Source organism: Myotis lucifugus, unplaced genomic scaffold (assembly GCF_000147115.1).
Source record: "Myotis lucifugus unplaced genomic scaffold, Myoluc2.0 scaffold_133, whole genome shotgun sequence".
In the NCBI taxonomy this organism is placed as follows: Eukaryota; Metazoa; Chordata; class Mammalia; order Chiroptera; family Vespertilionidae; genus Myotis; species Myotis lucifugus.
In genome coordinates this window covers 1,877,123-1,897,653 of record NW_005871181.1, presented here as the reverse complement: position 1 = coordinate 1,897,653, position 20,531 = coordinate 1,877,123, and the positions used below count along the sequence as shown (strand labels likewise).

Here is a 20,531-nt window from a genome sequence, read left to right as displayed (position 1 = left end):
CAAGATTCTCGGTTATCAAGTCCCTGACTCCATCTTCATCACCTTGAACCTGACTCTTTGCACCTCCCATGGTCCTTTAGCCACACGGAACTCTCACTTCCTCTGAGGGACAAACCTCTCCAGGCCTTTGAGCTGAGGCATCAACTGAGCTCTCTACTTGGCACTCTGCTCTTTCCCCCTCCCCCACTTCACTAGGTGCTCAATGTTCTGGTGTCACTTCCTACAAAAATCATGACTGGAGTAGATGTCCCACATATCACCTCTTCTCATCATAACTAGACAACCAACTATGACTTCAACTACTACTCACTGTCCATCTTCATCACCTAGAATCCTGCTCAGAACAGAGGAGGAGGTTGACACCCCTCTGTTGAGAGACTCGATGAATAAACAAAGGAATGGTACTATGATCCCAGCAGATCATCAGCACATAAACCAAGGAGCTGCCAGTGGGCATTTCAGGGGTCACTTTTATTAAACATAAAGATAGGAAGGAAGATATTTTCCCCCCACGTTTAGATGCCAAATAATTTTGCTCACTGGGTGTAAACGGAGAACAGACAGCAGTGTGAGAAGCATATCACCTCTTCTCGTCACAACTAGACAACCAACTATGACTTCAACTACTACTCACTGTCCATCTTCATCACCTAGAATCCTGCTCAGAACAGAGGAGGAGGTTGACACCCCTCTGTTGAGAGACTCGATGAATAAACAAAGGAATGTTACTATGATCCCAGCAGATCATCAGCACATAAACCAAGGAGCTACCAGTGGGCATTTCAGGGGTCACTTTTATTAAACATAAAGATACGAAGGTAAGATATTTTCCCCCCACGTTTAGATGCCAAATAATTTTGCTCACTGGGTGTAGATGGAGAACACAGCAGTGTGAGAAGCGGATTTAAGACACAGCTGGTTCAGTCAGAATGGAATACAGCGGGCAGGTAAGTAAAATTTCCCTATTGGATGCATTAGCTCTAATATCTAAGTCACTCCCTGGGGAGGATTTGGCTCTTAGGGAAGAATGCTAACTTTTCTTCACCAGAGCGGAGTCTAATCAAGTGTGTAAATGCCGCAATACAGCAAATGGCGGGAGAGAATCAATGTTCCCCTTGTGGGTTCCTGACGCCTCGCCACCTGGAAGGAACTCGGGCCCCGAACAGAACAGGGACCGTGAGAAACAGTTATGCAAAACGTACGCTCTAGGCGAAGGTCAGCATGTGATGATCTTTCTCTTGGTTCCCCTTGGAGAGGAGACTTAGGCAAAATACCAAAAATTGCCCATAGGCACAGCGCTCAAAGCCAGGAAAAAGAAAATTAGCCGGTTTAGAATTCCTGTGGTTGTCTCCTGTTGGCTTCCAACACCACTTGGATAATGTTATCTTAGTTCATCTTGTGAGTTATTTCTTCTTTAAAAAAGAAAAAAGCTACACAAATGAAAAGTCTGACACCATTATGATCAGCAGAGTCCTGGGAACAAACAGCAAATAACCTGAGTTTTAAGCACATTTCGCACTTTTACTTTTAAGTCAGGATTAATTAGGAAATACTAATTTGCCCCCTGACTCCCACGCTTCTGAATTTTGGTGTGTAAGTCATCAGATTCTTTCATCCTCTGGACCCTAACGCCTCTGACACCCTAAGTCATGATCATCATGATCGGCTCGAATTCAGCTTCCCTCCCAACACAGAATCGCCCACTGGTTTCCAGTAGGACTTTGGAAGTCCCGTCTACCTGCTCATCCAACTACATTTTGGCAATGTTTGGAAAACTGTTAGCAACACCAACGAGCGCGCGTGCACAATTCAACGATAGAGGAAAAGACTTCTGCCTCTGCTACGTTTCAGCCGGGAGCACATCTTTATGGGCAGCTCACAACCCCACTGAAAACGGGGGTTGATAATGGAAACCCTCCGGAGTCTTTAACCACAGTGTGCGCTGCAATAAAAAGAATTAATGCAGTCAATTTGTCCCCCTGATCTCCGAACAAAAAACCCTATTCCCACCCCAGTCCTTTCAACAGCTGATTGGCAGCCCTGTCCATTTCCCCTCGACAGTGTTGTCAGGGCTCCTCAACATGATAATGAGCCTGTCACCATATTCAAATAGCCCCGTGACAGCGAGTTTTGTGAGTGTGACGTCCACGGCAAAGGGTCTGTCACAAAGCAGCTTTCAGGAAATGAAAAGGGAACGCTTCCCCGGCGATAAAGCTAATTTCTCCGCAGATAAAAGAGGGAGATTTGTCATCAGATGTTGTCACTGTTGTGTTGCATTTATCTCCTCAAAGCCTCCTGTTTTCTTTTTCTTTTTTTCTTCATATACATACATTTAGATTTGGCAGTGATGGGGAGAAATGATGATGAAACACATGCTTTCTGTGTGAGAAAGCTGAGTCCCGCAGAGGAAAAGGGGGGGAAAGAGGGAAAGAGAGGGGGAAAAATCTGATGCTTTTTGTTGTTGTTTGTTTGGTTTTCTGTCACATAGAAAAACAAGCGAGAAGAGAGGGGGGCTCACCTGTTACAAGTTGTGTAATGAACTTCCACGAGTGGGACTCGAGTTCTGTGTATTTCATTCATTGAGGCTGACTGCTACCCCCAAACGCCTATAGCAGCAGTTCTCAACCTGTGGGTCACGACCCCTTTGGCGGTCGAACGACCCTTTCACAGGCGCCTAAGACCATCCTGCATATCAGATATTTACATGACGATTCATAACAGTAGCAACATTACAGTTATGAAGTAGCAACGAAAATAATTTTATGGCTGGGTCACAACATGAGGAACTATATTTAAAGGGCCAGAAGGTTGAGAACCACTGCTCTAGAGGAAGCAGCTGTGTGAACGTCTCCCCATCCCATCACTTCCTCAGGGCACCAGGGAGTCTGTGACGTGTTCACAGCGGACAGCAAGACCCTCGTTCAAGGTTGGAGGGTTCTACGACCTTGGGAAATTGTGCAGGTTGGCTGACTCCTGGGAAAACATGCTTTCATCCCATGTCAATGCATTAAGGACTGTTGTGTGTAACTGAGATGTTAAAAAATACTACTGTTAAGGATTCATTTTTCTTCAGTTGTAAAGAATTATTTTATAAAAAGCCCAGTTTTCTAGAGCAGCGAGCGATGTTCAACCTTTTTCCTCTCATGGCACACATAAACTAATTACTAAAGTTCTGTGGCACACCAAAAACTTTATTATTTTTTTTCTGATCTGACCAAAAACATAGGTATAATTTTGATTGGTTTAAGAAATAACGATAATAGTAATTACCTTCCCTTTTTACTTCAAAGTGACTTAAAACAAATCAGGTGCCTATATTTACACATAGGATTTCTGGTAACAGGACTTAACCAATCAGATGCAACCTTATTATGTGATGTGACCAATAAGATGCAACTCTATTATATGATCTATATATTTATGGTTCAAGATAGGCATTCACACCAGACAGCTATTTTGGAGTTGGCTGATGTCATTTTTTTTATTTGACAATCTAAGGGAAGAGAGGCCAGTGCGGACTAAATAGTCAGGTATTGCATGTTTTCAAACTCCTTGCAGCACTCCAGTTGAAAGTCACTGCTCTGGGGCCTTAACTTTGCTCCCCACCCAGCCCTTGGAGACAAAAATGTCAGTGTGCTGAGTTAATAAAAAACCTAATTTAGGTATTTTTTTCAGGAGTGCATTTACAAGTATGTATATGTGTGTATGTATGTGTACATAAAATATATATTACATACTGTGTATATGCATTATACATGAATATAAAACCCATGTACATACATGTAAAGGTATATGGTGTATGCATATAAAATACATGTGCATAATGTATGTATTAAATACATATAATACATGTTTACACATGTACGTGTATAATACATCTGTGCACAGTGAAAAAAATCCCTGAGTATTACTTTTCTTGAAAGTTAGTGGATCAATCTGGACAGTGTGGTTCAGTGGTTGAGTGTAGACCTATGAACCAGGAGGTCACAGCTGGATTCCCAGTCAGGGCTCATGCCTGGGTTGTGGGCTCCATCCCCAGTAGTGGATGTGCAGGAGGCAGCCGATCAATGATTCTTTCTCATCATTGATGTTTCTATCTCTCTGTTCCTCTTCCTTCCTCTCTGAAACCAATTAAAATATATTTTTTTAAAAAGGAAAGTTAATGGATGAGATTTTAATGAAACTCACACAGGTGTGTACAACCAGCAACAACACTGGGAAGCACTCTGGCTTTGTACAAAGGGGGACAGGAAGCCCGCAGAGAACTGCCATTCATCCCTGAGGTGCCCTGAGTACCACCTTCACACACACAAAAGCCCATATGGGTGGTCCTGAAGGCTTCGAAGAAAGAAAACTTGTGTAGGAATTTAAATCCAATGCCTCCTTTACGTCAGGTTCTGTGACAAAAAATAACCTTACCTCCTAGAATCCATATGGGCTATCATAGGACTGAATTCATTAACAGGCCCATATTAAACTACCTGCAAACATTTAAGAAAGGTACTGCATTATAACACATACATGATCCTGTGTCCAGACCCTGAGTCTAGCTGCTGCTCCTCTGAGGCAGGTTTCATTGTTAAAGCTGCGTTTCCTCTCCTCCTGATCTTCTGGCAGCCGATGTCTCTACTAGTGTACGTGATGGCAGCTTTGGAGAAGTCCTTTCGCTGCTCAAAAACAGGGGGATCCCTGTAATTTACATTCTCCAAAGTTCAAAAAATTGCAGTCCTAGTCACGTCTCATTTGGGTTGAGATCTGGATAGGCCAAAGGAGCCAAGCAATTAAAGATAATGATAATTTCATGGTTTTGTACGTAATATATAGAGAGAGCTGAAATGACTAGAGAGTTTTCTTAATCAGAAAGTAATACTTTTTTTGGGGGGGGGCAGGGGAAAACTCAGTCAATCTTTACAATAGAGGGTACTCTAAATATACCAGCAAGGATGAAAATGGAAAACACAAAAGAGAGGGGTTTAAGAGATTTTTAAAGCACGAATCATCTTTACTAGTCAACAATTAGTAAAGCGAAATTATTGAAGAGTTTCTAGTGGGTTTTTTTTAGTTCCAGAGAAAGAAAAGGAGGCAAAGAGGAAAAGCAGGGTGGGGAGGAGGATGGGGTCTCCCCAATATGGGCAAATCCAATCCCTGAAAGAAAAGTAACTAATTAAGGGTCAGCAATAAATGTGACTGATTTTTAAGTTCGTAGGTTGGAGGGAATTATCATGAAGCCAATAGAGAGGTAGACAGCTGGCTTTGTGTAATACCCGGCTCCTTCGCCTAAATGTTGAAACCACTGCTTTATCTGGGATTAAAAAAAAGTAAAAAAATGAAATCTCCAACGAAGCCATCCCCAACACACAAAGCACATTCCAGCATCTTGAAGACATTCCTCGTCTCTGAAAGTCACTGTCCCCGCCCCTAATCCCCTCATTAAAGCCACGGAAATGCTGGGATGGCATGAAAATGAATGCAAACCATTCGCAGCCATCCCCTGCTCACGCCGCCTCCAAATGAAGGCAGGCACCTTGCATAATCCAGGCAGCAAGCGCTCCTGACAGGTGGATGATTTATGCTCATAGTCAGGAGAATCGGGGGTCCTGCCGGGGAGACAGCATGAGCGAGGCGTTGGCGAGACAGATGCTCTCAGTGGGCTTGCGGGGGCTGGCAGGCTCCAGCTAGTTCAGGTGCAACCTGGACACTTTCAGGGCTGCACTCCAATCGCCTGGATTCCAACACTCCCATGTGCCACTTGCAACCTTCTAAGCAACGTACACAGCGCCCGGCAAGCAGCGTGCACAGGCGCGGAACCTACACAGGGCCCAGCACCCAAGTGGGAGCAGACCCATGTCTGCCTGACGCGGGTGAGAATGCAGAGGAGGCAAATGTTGTTCGAGAAGCTTCGGTCCGGGAGATATTTAGCCCGGGGAGCGTAGGTGGAGAGTGACAAGATTCCCTAACCATTGGATCGATGCTCAAGATTGCACCACGGGATTAGGAGAAACACGCCTCAGCAGAAAACCGACATTCCTGTCAATTCTATTAATTATTTTTCAGATACGTGACACGCGTCCGTGGCATTTCGTTCTGCAGAGGCGTTTGAATATGTGAGGGGGACGTGGACGAGGGAGGGATGGCTAACAGGGAGGGTCCCCCTAAAGGGCTGAATGGCGTTGAAATCAATCCATGAAATGGTGTGTTGTGTGTTTTTTTCCGGAATTTCTCTGCCTGGCCCCCAACAATAACAATCTGGCAAAGAGGATGGTATTGGGTAAAAGGGTAGATAAACCTAATTACAGCTATTGATGGCAATGACTGCAACTCCGATGGCCAACAGGCGGAATTAGCCAGCACTTGACTGGTCAGCAGTGAGCACCGATGGAGAAACTCGCTCCCTGGCTCTCCACGCATCGCTGTTTTCCTGCTCAGCCCAGGGTCCGTGAAGAGCATGAGCATCCAAACGTACCAGCTTCGGGTTATTTTGGATGAATGTGACTTTCCTTCTACCACCCGCCCCCCATACTATAGGGTCAAAGGTAACACTGGCAAGGAGAGTTAAAGACGCAGGCATCCTTTAATTAGATACCAACATTCAAAGACTTGCCAATTCCCAAGAAGCCACTTTGCAAAGCAAGAGGTACAGGGTTCTTTCTTCTTTCTTTTTTTATTTTTTGTTTTTTTAGGGGGTGGGAGGATGGGAGGAGGGAGGGAAGGCAGCCGGCTTTTTTCAACTCTGCACCAGCAAGAGAGAGATTTTTGAAAGAACAAAATGGAATACGCAGCCAGGAATTCAAACTGCCTCCAGACTTTCCAGTCCTCCCCGGAGAAAACACTCAAACAATCTGAAGTCTTCACAAAACTGTATGCAAATCCCTTTTCTAACTTCATTAAGCTCCAGTGCTTAAAGATCGTTCAGAGCAAGTACTTTAATTAGAGACGAGCGGGGGAAGAAACCAGCAAGGCAGGGCGTCCCCTCCCGAAACCAGACTGCCCTGCTGTCTGGGGGGGGGGGGTGGAGGTTGGGGGGGCCGGCCTCCTCAGCATTCCGCCAGGTTCCCACTGTACTACGGAGAGGAAATGGAGAACGTGTTAAAGAAAGCAAGTTATTTAAGAGAAGCCGGGAATGAGTCATCTGCACTAGGTGAGCCTGTTTTCGCTCCCCCCCCCTTCTCACCTTTTTCTAAAAATATATGTTTTGATTGATTTCAGAGAGAAGGAAGAGTGAGGGAGAGAAAGATAGAAGCATCAATGATGAGAGAGCATCATGGATCAGCTGCTTCCTGCACGCCCCACACTGGGGATCGAGCCCGCAACCTGGGCATGTGCCCTGACCAGGAATTGATCCGTGACCTCCTGGTTCATAGGTTGATGCTCCACCACGGAGCCACGCCAGTCTGGCTCCCCTCCCACCTTTTTAATCTTTGCTTTCTCTTTCCCTCTAGGACAAGCCTTCCAACCCCAGTACTAGGGGCTATAACCATTGCCCTAAGCCAGCGTTTCTCAACCTCTGGGTCGCGACCCCTTTGGCGGTCGAACGACCCTTTCACAGGGGTCGCCTAAGACCATCCTGCATATCAGATATTTACATTACGATTCATAACAGTAGCAACATTACAGTTATGAAGTAGCAACAAAAATAATTTTATGGTTGGGTCACAACATGAGGAACCGTATTTAAAGGGCCAGAAGGTTGTAACCATTGCCCTAAGCACTGCAGTACAGGGCACAAAACCAGCATTCAAGTGTGCAGGCGCCACAGAGCCCCGTGATGCTGCCATGTACTTGATGCTCTCGACAACCCAGGGATGGACCAAGGAGAACAAGTCCCCTGCGGGAGGAATTCTCGCTCGCCACTTCCTGTCTGGAACAATAGCTTCCAGGCAGCACCTGAGAGGACATGGGAAGAACCACAGGTTCCCACGACCTGTAGCAACTGTAAACCCAGGTTGTTCACTGACCTAAACACACAGAACCTGAAACTGAAACACAGTTTCTCAGGGATAACATACTTCCTAAAAGATCTAGGGGAGCCCTGGCCAGGTGGTTCAGTGGGTTAGAGCACCATCCCTATACGCCAAGGTTGCAGGTTCGATCCCCCATCAGGGCACATACAAGAAGCAACCAATGACTGCATCAATACATGGAACAACAGCCCAGCCTGTGTTGCTCAGTGGTTGAGCATCGACCTAGGAACCAGGAGGTCACAGTTCGATTCCCGGTCAGGGCACATGCTCAGGTTTCGGGCTCGATCCCCAATGTGGGGTGTGCAGGAGGCAGCGGATCAATGTTTCTCTCTCATCATTGATGTTTCTATCTCTCTCTCCCCCTCCCTTCTCTGAAATCAATAAAAATATATTTAAAATAAATAAATAAATGGAACAAATTGATCTCTCCCCCCCCCCCGTATCTGCCTCCCTTCCTCTCTCTCTAAAATCAATCAATAAAAAGAATAAAAATGATAAAAAAGGTCTAGGGGAAGTCGAGGTCCTTTCTTCACTCACAACTTGTATCTTGTTTATCCTGAAAAGCTGAGCTGCATGAACACATTAGCATCTACAAAAGGAACTGTACTTGGGCAGAAGTGAGAAACGCTCCGGATGAGGAGTGATCCCAGGGAGTGAGTCAAGGTCATTTGTTTCTGGTCCGTGACAGACGTCCTCGCTGTCCCCCCACAGCCCACGGAGGGGTCCCTGTAATTCTGGCAGGTTCTGCTGACCCTGCCTGTCACCTGCAGCTCCCAGGAGCACAGGCCAGGGTCTGGGGCTGGAGTCACACTGAGCTTGAGCGGGGACCTCTGACCCCGGCGAGTCATGGAGAGCAGTAGCGTGAGGACAACCCAGGCCTGCTGTGAACACAGCACTCGGTCATCGTGGGGAGGGGGCGGATGCCAGAAAGATGACATTTGAGACCAAGCACCACCGAGCTGTGTTTGATTTCCCAAGGCAGCGTCCGAACACCTGGACAACAGAATAATGACGACGATGCTGATAGGAAGCAGAGCTTACATTTCCTGAGGACCGACAATTGTCAGACATTGCGCTCAGTATTTTAAATACACCATCTTCTTTAACCCTCACAGCAAACTCTGTAGAATATGCATTATGATCATCCCCATTTATAAAGAAAAGGCAGCTAGAAACATTAAGAAACCTGCTAGTGATTGTCAAAAACAACTACTCAGATCTGCCTATTAGCAAATTCCATGACCTTAATAATATGCTATGTAGAATAGTGAGTTTATAATACATTCCAAATGCATTATCTTTATTTAGAAAATACCTACATTAAGCCCGTGACTTTGTAAGATATTATACTACCTAATAGACTTTTGTAATGTGAGAGGAAACTAATGATTCGTAATTGAACCCACCTCCACTTCCCACAGGCCTGAATTTCTTTAAAATATCCAGCCACGAAGAAAAATGAAAGTAAATTAAAAATAGTAATAATAATAAGCCCGGCCAGCATGGCTCAGTGGTTCAGCATTGACCTATAAACCAGGAGGTCGGTTTGATTCCTGGTAAGGGCACATGCCCAGGTTGCAGGTTCGATCCCCAGTGAGGGGCATGCAGCAGGCAGCTCATCAATGATTCTCCCTCATCATTGATGTTTCTATCTCTCCCTCTCTCTTCTCTGAAATCAATTAAAAATGTATTTAAAATAATAATAATAATAATAATAATAATAATAATAATAATGTGCAGGTGCCTTAGCACTTCATGTTACAAGACTTTTTGACAATGATGTCTCTCGCTAGGATGGCGAAGACCCCAGGCCTAAGCTCAGCGTCCCCGGCCCATTAGCTGTTGTCCGATATGCAAATGACTGGTCTCCCCGGACTGTTTAGGAGTCCAGCTGACTCCAGCACTGTCTCCTTCTGGGCTTCCATTTAAATCAATGCCTTCACCGAGGCCGCTCGTTAGATCCTGCGGCTGCACGTTAAGGGAGGAAAGGTGAGGAAGGGAAGACACCCCCGCTTTCTGAGCTTGGGAACTCAAGGAGGCCAGCTCCCGAGTGACATCCAAATAGAAGCAGAATTACTACCTGGAAGAGCTGGGGGATTTTGTTCTTTCTACCTGGACAAAACTCCTGATGGATTTTCCCCGCTGGCACACATAACCAAATGGTTAGAGATTTGTGAGATAACGGGGGGAATCGCTAACATTTCTTAGGCACAGGCCGCTTGAATTGAATCCCTGTTCTTTTTACTTTGTCACCATTAGCGAAGCTTTATTTTTTGACACTCTCCCCTCCAGATACTAATGAACGACTTCTGGGGAGACCTCCAGACGCAAGCGGAATCCTGGAGAAAATGCATCGGTTCCCAGGCCGCGCATCCAGACCTGTTGCCTGTGGAGCATGAAAGGGATGGAGCAAATTGGAAATGAAATCATCAGACAAGGACCGCATGCCTCACGGGGGCAGACGCTCCGGTCTCTGCCGCTGCACAGTCACCTCTGATGGCCCACACGACAGGGAGGGGCGCCGCTCAGAAATCTGAGCAGATCCCACATTGCCCAAGCCCTTTCTGAGACTGGATAGAAACAGCCTACGCAGAAACTTCATGAAATTATATGGGGGTTCCACAGAGAGCAATGTTTGCAGAAATCAAACCGCATCCCTGTTCCGGCCTCGCCCTCTTGCCTTAGGGTATCTACAATGAGGAAGGATGCTGGGATCCTGACAGCTCTGGTCCCAAAGGCATCCCTTGAAATAAAGGTCTGTTTGTTCACAAAAGTTATAGACACCAGTGGCTTCCATGTAAGGGGGTCATAGTTCACCTCTCCACACACTGGAAAGATTAACTCACAAAGAGGAAAATCAAAAGACTTCATTAGGCATGTATGAGTGTCGTTAGGAGACGGGCTCAGAGTCTGGGAAATTTGGACTGAACCCTGGCTTTACTTTTTATTTTTTTTATTTTTAATCCTCACCGGAGGATTTTTTCCCCCCATTGCTTTTCAGAGAGAGAGTAGAAGGAGTGAAGATGGAAGGGGAAGAAAGGGAGGGAGAGGGGGGAAGAGAGAGAAACATTGATGTGAGAGAGACACATTAATGGGTTGCCTCCCACATGCTCCCTGACCAGGGGTGGAGAGTAAACTGGAAACCCAGGTATCTTCCCTTGACCAAGAATCGAACCTGAGACCCGTTCGAACTGATGCTCTAACCACTGAGAACACTGGCCAGGGCAGGCTTTACCATTTATTTGTTGTCTGATCTTAGCAAGTTATTGATATGTTATGTAAAGTAGGCCTTAATTTTCTCATTTCTATTCATCAACTTATCAAATATTGAAGGAGAAGGGAGATATAAAACAATGCCAATATAAATGCGATATAACATGACTGCTGAAATCAAATCCTGTCATGGTCACACACATATATAGAGAAAAATGTAGAAATAATTTACAGATGATGATAGCCCCTGACTTATTTCTAATATCATTATTTACGACAAAATTATTCTACACTGAAATTTTCATAATGGAACTAAAAGCTAAAAAAAAGACAAAGAATCATGCTATATTTTATTGAGCACCTACTATGTATGTGATGATTATGCTAGGTCTCATGGAGGTCTGAAATATAAGCAGCCACAGTCCCTGTTCTCAAGTTGTCTATGCTCCCCTCTGTGAGGCACACTACGTGACTAACCGAATACTAAACCTTAATACTAACACAGTGTTTTCTGAGTGTTGGTGTTTGCCGGGCACTAGGCCAAGAATATGGCATCTATTACTTCCTTTAAACCCCAAACCACCCTCTGGCTATATCATTAGGACCCCCACTTTACAAAGAAGGCTTAAAAGGTGCAAAGTCACTTGCTTAAGATAACACAGCAACTAGTCAAGTTTGGGTCGAACCCTCCTTTTCTGCACTGTCCAACAATCACCAGCCACGTGGGACTATTTAACTAAAATTAAAACTTCAATTGTTCAGTTGTAGTAGCTGCATTTCAAGGGCTCAATCAACAGTCACAGACACCGTCTGATCTGAGAGACCAAGCTTTTTATCACTGCAGTCTACTTTCCTCTTGGAACACATGAAGTTAGAACGCTCTATTGTCTGAAACAATAGAAATGCTGGTGACATCCAGAAAGGGGCGAAATCTGTATGGTTGTAAGGAATGAGGCTTATGATAAACTCCATGAGGGCAGAAAGCTGTCATGTTCACTTTTAATTTCTGACAGCTAATAAAGCCAACTGTATAGAGCCATGCCTCAAAAACTCCTCACTCACTGAATGAATGGATAAAGGGTGGATGAGTCAATGTTTAGAGATGGGCCTGAGGAATCTGTATCATTTTGACCCATGAGTAGCTACAGAGCAACTCCAGGAGGAAAAACCTGATTCAACTCGAGATGTTATAAAGAACAGGGAGGTCCTGGCCAGTTTTGCTCAGTGGATAGAGCATCAGCCTTCAGACTGTAGGGTCATGGGTTTGATTCCCAGTCAAGGGCATGTAACTCGGTTGCAGAATCCCCAGCCCTGGTAGGGGCACCTCAGGGGCATGTGTAGGAGGCAACCAATCGATGTGCCTCTTTCATGTCGATGTTTTTCCTCTCTCTCTCTCCCTCTCCTCCCTCCCTCCGGCTCTCTAGAAATCAATGGGGGGGGGGGGGAATCAGGGTGTATTTCTAGAACAATACATAGAAATATTTACATAGGTTAGACCCGGAGGCAAGAATCCACTTTCCTTCCCAATATTTCCAAATTATGCAGGAATTGATAATAACCTAAGACTGGCTAAGGTCAGAGTAATTGCCATTTAATTGGCTTCACATATTCTAATGATGATGATAATGTTGACACTGAGGAGAATTACAGTCCTGGAGATGAATGTCGGGGAGAGCAGAGAGGTGAGTGCCTGGGAGGGGGGCAGGGAGGGGTAATTTTGGAGGTTTCGAGCTTGGGAATCACCAAGTAGTCATTTGGGTACAGTTGGGAAGCAACTTTGCTTTTAGAAGAAATTTTAGAACAAAAAAATTTTTTGTGTGTGTGTTTTTTTTTAAGGGGAGAAGGGGAATGGGAGGAAGAGGAAGGTGTGTGGCCCCATAAAACTGATGTGTGAGGGAGACGTTTTCTTGGGGGACATCAATTAGACAGTCCAGGGAGAAGCCACTAGCTGAGGCTCAGGTGGCTTCCAGGAAGATACGAGAGCTGAGATCTGAGAGGCTGGCCAGGGACAATGGACTGAACTTCCCAAGGCTTGAACCCGAGCTGGAAATTAGTTCAGATCTAGGCACACACACATTCTGAGTTCAACCAGGAGATGTGCATGATCTCATTGTTATATATGCTACTCGGTAAATTCCCCACATCCCCAATATACCTAAACACTCAAGTAAGATAATTCAGACATCCTAATGTTATTATGATTACACAGCCTCTGTAGAAAAGACGTCATAGTTGAAAATGAATAGTTGAAGAAAACACGGAAGGGATTCTGTCCTGGATTTGCTTAATCCGTGGACAGACAGGTTAACCAATGAGCCACTGCTAAGAAACCCCCCATTTCGGTTTTGCCCTGGGTCCCCCTTTGCTCACCACAGTCACCTATAAAATAAGAGCTTGTTACAACTGGGGCTTTACAATAGCACAAATCCCACCACCCCCTGGAAAAGGTCTCTAATGCTTGGCTTCCCCAAAACATTTCCACGCTGTGCTCTTTCAATGGTGTGGCTCAATGATGTCAGGTAAAAACAAATCTGTGATGCGGAAAATGGGCTGAAAGTCATCGCACCCGAGCTTCCCTCCATCCCTGCCGTTGTACCTGGGCTGTGCAGTCCACCTGGGTACCACGGCTGAGTGGGCGTGGCAGGTCCCTGAGATTTGCTCCACTGGCCACAGAGCCACACTGGCTCTCACACAGCACAATCTGCCATTCACTGAAGGCCGGTTCGCCAGGAAGCCCAAGGATGGACTCCCCACCAGAGCCAGCAGGCCCGGGGAATTTGGCGAGCACCGGGCACGCCGACTTCTGCCAGCTAATTGGCTTTGGGGAAGCCGCTGACCTACTCTCCACTGAGTGGATTTTGTGGACCTGGAACCCAGCCTGCCTCCCATCATTGATCAACCTTGGCCAAGCCAGCTGGCTTGTTCCTTTGCAGACAGCTTGCCTCGGGGAAGCTGGTTGGTGGCTCCATAACCTACTAAGCAAGAGAGACACAAAAGTACAGAACGGCCTCTTCAAAAATGACCAGCGCTTGATTTCAGCTTTCATTTTGTGGGCGACTTAGGAATGAGCAAAGCCATCTAAGACACCTGACGAAACGTGGAGGGAGCCGTCTTAACACAAAGGGTGACTAAACAATTAGGAATGGTGCCCACATGAAATACAATCACGAAGCACTGCATTCAATGAGCCTTATTCACATGTCTACCAGGATTCCCTTACATTAAATGTAAGCACAAAATCCTCATCAAGGCCACACTGATATACGTGTGCGTGGGTGAAAAGGAGCAAAAATCTGTTATCTGGAGGCCGGTGGGGAAAATTCCACATCCGAGTCCTCTGTGCCTGGGGAGCCCCTCCCCCCATCACTCACCGGGTGTCACGGGACTCTCAGTACATGAGCAAATGGTGAGGCAGGTTTTCCCCATCCTGGGGGCGAAATCCACTGGGGACTTTCTAATCCAAAAGGAATAAAAATGTGTAGCGAACTAGATAAGTGCCGGCTCCCTATTTCAAGTTCACAAAAGGAAACGACACATGGGGACAATGACATAAATGATTAACTTTTAATAGTGTTCCAGGGAAAGCAGGGGGAAGGGGCTGGAAGAACAGCTTCTCATAATTACCATCTTGCTGTCCTCTCTCGCACACATGCAGCGAGGGGAGATGTATTCAGCTACAATAATCTGTGGTGCTCTCTTTGGTGAGCTTACATGAGACACCCCACTTCATTTCTAATGGGATTGCTGGTTTTGGAGAATATGTGCCTGCACAATTGCTTCAGAGAACCAGACGCGCACAGGGAGCATGCGATGGCCAAAGACCCACATGGATCAGATGCAGAAGCATGGACCCGTCTTTAAAATATCAGTGCTTTGATTTTCCCCATTCGTAAAACCGGTAAGACTGTCATCCCCCAGTGGTACCTGATGGCCTAGCCCAGTGGTCGGCAAACTGCGGCTCGGCAAACCGTGGCTTTTGAGCCACATGTGGCTCTTTGGCCCTTTGAGTGTGGCTCTTCCACAAAATATCGACTTCTGCGCATGAGCCACACTGAAGGGGCCAAAGAGCCGCATGTGGCTCGAGAGCCGCGGTTTGCTGACCATGGGCCTAGCCTCAACATAACTGAGGTACAGAGTCAGAGGCAAAACTTATAAGGAGTATGGTTCTGAAGGCACTTTATTCAAAGTTTTTATTGATTTTAGAGAAAGAGGAATAGAGAGATAGAAGCATCAATGATGACAGAGAAACATCGATTGGCTGCAAGTAGTAATCTCTGACTTCCATTCCCTCTGTGCAGTGGGGAAATGCCCACTCCAGGGGTCATTGCAAGGCTTAGAAAAAAAATAAAAACCCAACCAAAGCGCACACTACACAGCCTAATGCATATGAAGATATGAAGCTCTCAAAAATAGGTTATGACTTTTATCTGCAAAATCTTTGCTATTCATTTCGAGACATTTCATATCAACAAAGCATGAACAGCTTGGCTGGCCTGGCTCAGCTGTTGAGTGTTAATCTATGAACCAGAAGGTCAAGGTTTGATTCCCGGTCAGGGCACATGCCCGGGTTGCAGGCTCGATCCCCGGTGTTGGGGGCGTGCAGGAGGCAGCCAATCAGTGATTCTCATCATTGATGTTTCCATCTCTCTCTTTCTTTCCCTTCCTCTCTGGAATCAATAAAAATATATTTTAACAAACAAAGCATGAACAACAACAAAATCACCGACTGGTGTATCTACTTGAAATAACTTTTTCGGTGGCACCTTAAACATACTCCCCAATGGCTCAGTGTCAAGACAGCTCACAAAAAGGTGCTCTTTGCTGCTGCTGATCTGATAACTTGGGAGTTTTGTCTAACACTCTGCATTAATGAGGGAGCTTCTTAGGATAATATTACAACAGAGAGTGCAAGAAATACCAGGGAGGTCAACGCGGTTCTATTACCTGTCATCTAACACAGAAATATTTCCCTTGAATACCATTAAAGCTTCCTCCTTCTCTTTGTTCTGCTTTTTGAAGGCGGTGAGAACCCGAATTTCCCTACCGATAATTTCTGTTTTCGACTTGGCAACATAATGATATTAGACTTCAGGGGGAGAGAAAAAAATTCACCTTGGCAATGTCTTCTTCGGGAGTTTGTACAAAAGAGATTTTGTTCGGATGCATTTGCTAAGCAGGTTCTTTAAGTAAGCAAAAACACAGCTGCTTGCTACTAAGTGACTGGAGTCGCTTCATTTTTTTTCTTTTTAAAGAGAACCTACCTGGAAAATGCTACACCCTTTACATGAACATTTTATTAAAATGGAAGCTATAAACAGAAGGGCAATTAGACCGGGAAGTTGCTCTTTGCTGGCCTGCTGATAAGGGTGAACCCAGAGGACTGGGAGTCCCACTGCCGTATATAAATCAAGACGCAAGCTGTGAAGGCAGCAAAAACAGTTCTGGGATCATTTTTTCTTTATGTCCTGGGGGTTCGAGACAACTGATTGGGGAGATGTCATGGCAGCGACATGAATAAAGCCGTGCTATCTCATGCACTAAGGATGCTCTTCCAGGTAGGATGTGGCTGCCTCCTGATAAACCCAGGTGAACTTGAAAGTAACAATCTGAACATCGGAGCTGGCCTAGCCCACCTGACATGTGCTCAGAACACTTCCATCAGCCCCCCATCGGGCAGAATCACTTAACACACTGGCTACACTGCAGGGTGTCCTGGTTGACCCTTGTGATCACGGGGCTGACCAGGAGCTGAGCTCAGGGCCGCTGCCCAGCATCACAAGAAAGCATCCTACTGCCCATTGCTCGCCTGGGAAAAGATCAACATTCAAAATCCGAAGCACGATTCCTACTCGGTGCATATCCTTTTGGTACCATCGTAAAATCCAGAAAGATTTTGCCAGGACTTGAGTCTAAAACTTGACCCTGACTGTGTCCAGCAACAACAGCTGATGTTGATCTGATCCTTAACCTGAGCCACACTGGGCGACAAGCACTTAACCTATAGTATCTTACTAGACACAACACTTTATTGGCAAACACGATTATTGCTACCATCATTTTACTGATGATGACACTAAAGATTAGAAAGGTTAAACCCTAGCTGGTTTGGCTCAGTGGATAGAGCAATGGCCTGAGGACTGAAGGGTCCCGAATTTGATTCCGGTCAAGGGCACATACCTCGGTTGCAGGCAATCCCCAGGGCCCATGCGGGAGGCAATCAATTGATGTTTCTCCCTCTCACATTGATGTTTCTCTCTGTCCCTTGCCCTCCTATCCACTCTCTATAAAAATAATTAATGGAAAAATATCCTAGAGTGAGGATTACCAAAAAATAACAAAATAAAATAAATTTAACAAAGAAAGGTTAAGGAACCCCTCCCTTTTTTAAGGCAAAGTATAAAAGCCCACTTTTTCCCATGACATAGCTAAACTGGTCCTCCGCACTTCAATATGCAAGCATGCCATACTGTGCATAAAGGTGGGTGTCTTGCTCTCATTTGCAAGAGTCCAAAAATAAAAATTAATAATTGAGTTGCCAAGGTGAAACCCATCACAGCAATAAACAGCAAAACACCCTTCATCCTTTGATCAGTGAATTCTGTAGCTAAGCAAAATAATTACTGCTTTTATAAAATGTCTCTCCTTGCCACCGACAGAGAGAAAACTGAACGCGTAGGCCCTGCAGTCATCTTTAAGTACCCAAGGAGAAGGATCAAAATAAAAATAAATCTTGGCCAGATTTATGGGTGCACCTTGAGGAGGTCTTGTTTTCCCCCTTCAAATACACAATACCTGCAAAAAATGAAAGGCGAATGTGGAGACCAGATATCTTGTAACAGATGGGTTTTCTCTGACATACAGTATGGGATGATGCCATAAACATCATGCTGGCCCATCATTCCTGAGGCTTACCAGCAAAGTAGAGCCCAAGACCAAAAAAAAGGAGAATTCTTCAGGATGCGGAATGGTGTAACCACTCAGATTTGCAGAAACTATCATTTTTTAAGTGTACTTCTTAGAGTTTTGTTATATTGCGGTTTTTTGTTGTTTCTCCACACATCTGTTTCATGGCTTCAACTAGTAACAGTTTTTTCATTCAAAAATTCTAACTTTAAAATCAAATGTCATTCATTCAGATACTATTCTGGTGCTGGCTCATGAGAAGGCATGTCTGGTAGGAATTTGATTATATGCAATATAACATAACTGGAATTGGTCACTCACTGAGCCATCACTCCCCTTTTGCAACCCAGGTCTTTAGCAGAAATTTTGATCAAACCCTAGCTGGTTTGGCTCAGTGGATAGAGCTTTAGCCTGAGGAGTGAAGGGTCCCGGGTTCGATTCCAGTCAAGGGCATGTACCTCGGTTGCAGGCTCCTCCCGGCCTGGGCCCTGGCCCGGGCTCCTGCAGGAGGCAACCAGTCCATGTGTCTCTCTCACATCGATGTTTCTCTCTGTCTTTCCCTCTCTCTAAAAATCAATGGAAAAATATCCTCCAGTGAGGATTAACAACCAAAAAACAAAACAAAAGAAAAAAGGAAATGGCAATCAATAAAGGATTATTATTTTTCAAGAGTGAAAGTCTCATTTTTCTATAAATCGCCCTTTGGAAAGAAACTTCATTTCCCTCAGGAAGGCGTTATCTAAGATGCATTTGGCTAGTTGACTAAAGAAAATACCTGTTAAAGGAAAGAAGGTCCCCATCAGAGCTGTGGAAACCTGATTTCATTTCAGATTTGAGAACTAATGTTGTTGTTTTTTGTTTAAATAGATTGTGTCTGTCAATTTCCAGACCCGCTGAGCCACCAGCCTGCGTGGGCCGCCGTGGTCAACACGGGGGTTGTAGCAGCAAATTTTATTAGGGGCTGGTAATTGAATTGAACAGGTTTACATTTGAATAGATTTACTACATCCTGATCCCTGACACACTGCCTGGGACTCAACTCCCTCTCCATCCATAAAGACACACTTAAGAGGGGATCATTCTCCCAGGCGGAGAGGGCCGGGCTGCAGCCAAGGCGATGGCCATGCAGAATTGTGCATTTATATGCCGGACGGAATGCCGTTTGTCACTGCATTTTGTTTTCAAGTACAAAAATAAAAGAGCGTTCCGTATTTGCTCATAACCATTCCATCCTCTCTCTTTGGGGGAAGGGCCTTAGAGAACTGGTATTTGCCCATCAAAGTAGGCATAAGGGGGTAGAGGAAAATGAATTATTACATGAGTAGATCAGCCACAGCAGCCATTTCCTTGAAGAGAGACCCTCTACAGACTCGATCTGAAGAGGCGTGAATATTACATAAGCACACACCCATTGCCTTTCACCAACATTTAATTAGACACAATTCACAGCTCTTGAGTCGCTCTAAGCACCTTTCAAGATGGCTCCTGCTTAAGAACCACAAGAGGGTAAAAGTATTCGGGGCAAAATATTGTTTTCTATCCTCATACCTGGAAGGACACAAAGTCGTGTAAATCGCAGCAGTAAAATCAAACTGATCAGAACATTTCTATCCATCTGGAAATGGAGGTGTATCCCAGTGTGCTCCAGATTTTGAAAATAAAATCAATATCTAGGACACATCAACTCAAAAGTTGTTCATTCATATATTATTTTCATAACACTTTTAAAAATTGACTTGCTTTTTGAAAATAATGACTTCTCAGCTCCGGACTCTTCATTAAGCTTTTTTCTGTTCCTCTCAAGGAAGGAGTTCATTCTCAGTGGACAAGCCACAGAGAAACACGGTGTGAATTCCACCCCCCCACCCCCAAATGATCTGATCTACTCATGGTCCTATCACACTGCTCCCGGTAAAACTCGTGGAATAAGAACAAACCAGGAGAAGTGATGAGGTGGGCCATGCCACGCCGAGTGAAGCCCCGGTGCGTTCTTGGGGACACACGTGGATCTTTAAATGTGGAGGTTAAAAGGCCAGTGATCGCCAGTAACAACACAACAGACAAACTCACAGAGCCAACCCTAACGAGGCAGAGTCTCTGACTTCGCAGAAGCTGTACATTTAAATATTTACTTTACCTCGTTTTCTCTCAACTGTCAATGACCACGCTTTCATTTTGTTCTTTTATAAAGTTACCATATTTAGTTTAAATTCTGACAAATTTTCTGAAGAGAAGGAGATAGTATAACGCAAAGGCGGTATGTAACATGCGCATTCATAAAGGCACCCCTGTGCACAAAGATACATTAAAAAAAAACCCCACACACAGCTAAATCTAGGGTTTTCAAATGAAAAAAACACACACACAAATTTTCTCTGAGCTACAATGTTAGTTTCACAGATATGCTGATATACACAAATATTTCAGGACTTTTGATATGGGTGGGAGTTGAGC

General features: G+C 45.0%; 1 protein-coding gene across 1 annotated transcript in view; it reads right to left on the bottom strand.

Moving 5' to 3' along the window:
• The window catches only part of ESRRG (estrogen related receptor gamma), a 349,680-nt gene that overhangs the window by 93,189 nt on the left and 235,960 nt on the right, over positions 1-20,531 (bottom strand). The gene's annotated exons all lie outside the window — the stretch shown is intronic.